The following is a 5059-nucleotide window of genomic DNA, read 5'->3' on the forward strand; positions in this document are numbered from 1 at the left end:
TAAGCAAAGCAAGTAACAACGACCGAGGCAGGAAGCTCACAGAGGCGCTGACGGCGAAAAAATATAAAAACAACGCTGATCGTCTGATGTGTTTCATTATCATGGAATGTGTTCGTTTTTTGTGAATTTGTGATTTTTAAAGCTATCCATCTACATTCTATACGTTTTTTCTTTTTGTTTGTTTGTTTTCAGAGTTACCAGCACGCCAGGACTCAGACTAGTTACATGCAGTCTGGGACGTCCTAAGTCATCAGGCTGCGCGGCGCTGGATGCACAGGTATACGTCTAATTTTGAACTCTGTATCTGTACACGTATACCTCTTTTATTTTAGATTGAATTTACACCAAAGGGAGTAGATTTTCCTATACCTGCGCTAAGTGTGTAGAAACATTTGGTAGTCACCGTCCTGATGTGTGCTTCAAAGCGCAAGCCTCGCCCACCAGCAAGGGGAACGAGGAGAGATTATTGTATATTTAGCGACGCAGGAAGACTACACTTTATAACTTTCACCTGTTTTTTTTCGATTAATACCATCCTTTTGTGGTCTGTGGATAGCATACGCCCTGCACGATGAACCTTATAGCCTTTCTAGAGGTTCGAACATAGTTTAAACATGAAGCACAGGAAGGCTTGGTGATTTTTGTCGTCCGCTGCGTAATAATCAGAGAATGTGAGCGGAAAAAGAAAACCGATAAACATAGGGGAGAGGAAAAGGGGAGATTGGTAATTAGTGCAAGGCCTGCGAGGGAAGGGGAGACGCGAGGAGAGATAAGACTTTGCGGCTGATTGAGGGAACATTATTGCCTCGCGTTCACTTTGGCGACCATTCATTTTCTCCCCGTTGTGAAAAGTTGAAGATGTGGATGGTGATGGTGTTGATGCTGAGGTCAATAAATATCTATCTATCTATCTATCTATCTATCTGGATGTACAACAATACCGACTACGCGCTACTACTACTATCACTAAAATTAATAATGATAAAAAATAACAATAAACATGAATAAGAATGAAAATACGAATAATTATATTACTTATATTACTAAAACTAATAATGATAACACAATGCAGCAGTAGTAAGAATAGAATAAAAATACGAACAAGAAAATAGTGATAATAATGATGATAATGACGATGATAATAATAATAATAATAATAATAATAATAATAATAATAATAATAATAATAATAATAATGTGATAAATTACAATGCATACAAGAGTGTGTGTCCTGGGTACGAAGATTAATTAAACATGCCCAAACATCTCGCCTTCTTCATCATCATCATCATCATCACCATCGTCATCATTACCTTCATCCATTACTAATACACAGCAGGACACAGGCCTTTCCCAACGTTCTCCACCTCTCTGTTTCATATTAGTGAACTTCATCCTGCTGAATCTAATGTTCTAATTTCATCCTTCCACTTGATCCTTCTACAGTTTCTGGGTTACCGTTTGGTTTCTCTGGCTGTTGATCTGTTTTCAGTTCTACGCATAATATGACCTGCCGAAGGCCGTTTCTTATTCTTAATATTCACTACAATATCTTCAACTTTCGTCTGTCCTCTTATTCAAGGTGCTCATCTCCTGCCTCTCCATGTTGTTTCCTGCATTTCTCTCTCTCTCTGTTTCTCTTTGTGCGATTCTTATCTTTCTATCGAAATATTTTGTGTGCCGCCAAATTTATGAACAGTGTGTTAGGAGCGGCAGGATGCATTGGTAGTACGTCTCTCTCCCCAGGGCAAGGAGCAGGTTGCTATTCATGGCATTGTTAGGTTTATCAAGAGCGCTCCATCCCAATCTTATTCTCTCCCTGATTTCTTTCCCGCGGGCTCAGTTCGCACCGGTTGTTTTCTTCGCTTCTTATCACACGAGTGTTTCGTTCTCGATCAGTATTTATTATTCTGCTAAATGATTATAAAAAATTGCCCTTGTTTTCCTCATGTTCATCTTCAGACCTATTTTCACTCCCTGTGAAGTTCTATTACAATTTTTTGTAAGTTTTCCTCAGGCTTACTTAATGAGACTATATTATCTTTGAATTTACGGTTGTTAAAGTATTCTCCGTTTATCTTGATTCATATGTTATGCCATTCTAATTTCTCAAATAGTACTTGTAGGCAAGCCGTGAATTATATATATTATGGAGACACTGCATGGCCTTGCCTAACACACTTTTCTCAAGTCGATTTTTTTACGCTCTCTTGTGGAGTTTAGTGGTTGCCGAGCTGTCTTTATGTGTCCTCCAGCGCCTTTATGTGCGTTTATTTACGCCCTGTCACCTGAAGGCCACCGGGTGATGGGTTCTTCCCGGCACAGGCTCAAGGGAAAATGCGACGGAGACGAGCACCGCAGCCACGCGCAGCTGTAGCAGAAATTATGTCCCCAGCTGTGCCTTTACTGTCCAAAACCTGGTCCCTTGCAGTCGCCTTTAGGATCGTTAACCAGACAGACAGATAGCTAAACACAGAGAGAGAGAGAGAGAGAGAGAGAGAGAGAGAGTGAGAGAGAGAGAGAGAGAGAATAGAGCATGACGTGGAGACGGCAAAGGACTGATTACCTCTCTCTCTCTCTCTCTCTCTCTCTCTCTCTCTCTCTCTCTCTCTCTCTCTCTCTCTCTCTCTCTGCTCCAAGGAACACTGATAGAATGTTTCAAAATACTTAATGCATTTACGAATGTGAACAAATCCAAAATTCTAGGGCTCCATGCCACCTCTTTCTCGGGAAATAAGGGCACAAAATTTGAGTGTCAACAAAATATTTAGACCACCAAATTTTTTCATCAATGCTTTAACACGAGAATGAAGTAAACTCCCACAGTCACCAGTTCAGTTCAACACGATTAACTCATATAAAAACAAGCACGACCACCATTTCCAGCACCTCAACATTCACTGGGCCTCCAATCACTACACTCATCAGCACCATTAGGCCACTTGTGTAGTTGTATTATCAGCTTCAAGGACACACGGTCCCAGGAGCCGTATGCCCAAAGTTCAAGGATTCAGTGACATCTAACCAACCACGTGCAGGTAATGGATCAGCTGTTGTTTGTATACAGGACAAAACGTTATTCGCTGAAACTGGAAAGTGAAACTGAAAACTAATAATGGCGGTGTTGTTTTTAGCAGTATCTTGGTAACTTCACCACATGATGCAATGCACTAAGAAGTCAGCTGCCAGATCCCGCCAAATTACATGAATCCTTCCTTCCTTCATTCAGTCTTTTCCTTCCCCCTTCCACTTCTCTTCCCCTTCTCTCCCTTCCTTCCTGCCTTCCTGTATCCCTTCCCTTCTTCTCCTTCCCTCCTTCCCTTTCTCCCTTTCTCCTTTCTCTCCTTCCTTCCTTCCCTCCTTCATCTCCTCGTGAAATGGTTAAGTATCATTGGTGGATTTCGACTCATCGTCCTCCGTTTCGCTGGCAGCATCTGGCAACATCACCCACCCTCCCTCGCCTCGGTGTTTAACTTGGGCTTGAGTGTGGAAGAGGTTAGCAGAAAAAATAATGCGTAATGCATCTTATAAGCCCTTCATTAGTACCCTAAAGGCCTGCTCGAAAGCCAAAGGTTCCCTCACACCGGCTACCGTCCCCTCAACCGCTGGACCATAGTTCTGTGCTCGGAACATCTATGTAAATCTATGTAACCCCCCCCCTCCCTCTCTCTCTCTCTCTCTCTCTCTCACACACACACACACACACACACACACACACACACACACACACCAGAGCAAGTCTTGACACAAATTAAACTTACATTTTGATAAGAAATTCAACGTTTTTAAGCTAGCAAGGTTAAGCTGAGGAGCTCGGCGAAGCCTGTGCAAACTAAGCATGTAGCGAGTAGCGAGCACAAAGAGAGAGAGAGAGAGAGAGAGAGAGAGAGAGAGAGAGAGAGAGAGAGAGAGAGAGAATAAACAGTGTTGACTCTCCCCGAACGCAGAAACGAAGAAAGTTTTTTATTTGAGTATTGTCGCAAAGTACGTTTTCTAGGAGAGTTTTACTATTCTCTCTCTCTCTCTCTCTCTCTCTCTCTCTCTCTCTCTCTCTCTCTCTCTCTCTCTCTCTCTCTCTCTCTCTCTCTCTCTCTCTCTCTCTCTCTCTCTCTCTCTCTCTCTCTCTCTATTTTCTTATTACGAGTAGAAGGAGAAGCAACGTAGAATACCAATGAGAGGATTTCCCCCTTCTCTCTCTTCCTCCTCCTCCTCCTCCTCCTCCTCCTCCTTATCTTCATATTTCTCTTCCTCCTCCTCTAGCGCATCGCCTTACTCCTAGAACGTCTTATCCTTTATTCATTATGGTCGTATATATTTTTTTATTATCATTATTATTATTTACATCGCAACAGTATCTTCAGCAATGGTAGTCGTGGCCATGTTGCTAGTATTGCTTGTGCTAGATCATGTTTGTGTTGCTATTTGTTTGCCAGAGTTGGTGTGGTAGTTGTAGCGGTAGATAACATCACTGAGGGTATGATTGTCCCAGTTTTCATATTCAGTTCAGTAGATTGGTTGTTGATCGGCCATATAGATCGTTTATTTATTGAACTTGTCCCAGTTTTCATATTCAGTTCAGTAGATTGGTTGTTGATCGGCCATATAGATCGTTTATTTATTGAACCGTGCTGAACAACGGAAATGATATTGTTGCCCTTTAGACACTCGACAAGTTTGTCTCTAGTGCTCTTCACGAGGTTCTTACCGCCAATGACGTCAGACTTGTAGGCCTGTTGGATGAGGCCGCGCTCGTGTCTCCCTTCTTGAAGACTTTGTGTTGCGCGTGAGGAGGAGGAGGAGGAAGAGGAGGAAGAAAAGGAAAAGGAAAAAAATGAGGAGGAGAAGGAAGAGGAAATATAAGTTGCTGCAGTTTGTAGTAGTAGTAGTAGTAGTAGTAGTAGTTCCAGTAGCAGTAGTAGTAGTAGCAGTAGTAGTAGTAGTAGTAGTAGTAGTAGTAGTAGTAGTAGTAGCAGTAGTAGTAGTAGTAATAGTAACAGTAGTAGTAGTAGTAGTAGTAGTAGTAGTAGTAGTAGTAGTAGTAGTAGTAGAAGCAGCAGTA

The sequence above is a fragment of the Eriocheir sinensis genome, chromosome 54 (genome assembly GCF_024679095.1).
Source record: "Eriocheir sinensis breed Jianghai 21 chromosome 54, ASM2467909v1, whole genome shotgun sequence".
Taxonomy (NCBI): Eukaryota; Metazoa; Arthropoda; class Malacostraca; order Decapoda; family Varunidae; genus Eriocheir; species Eriocheir sinensis.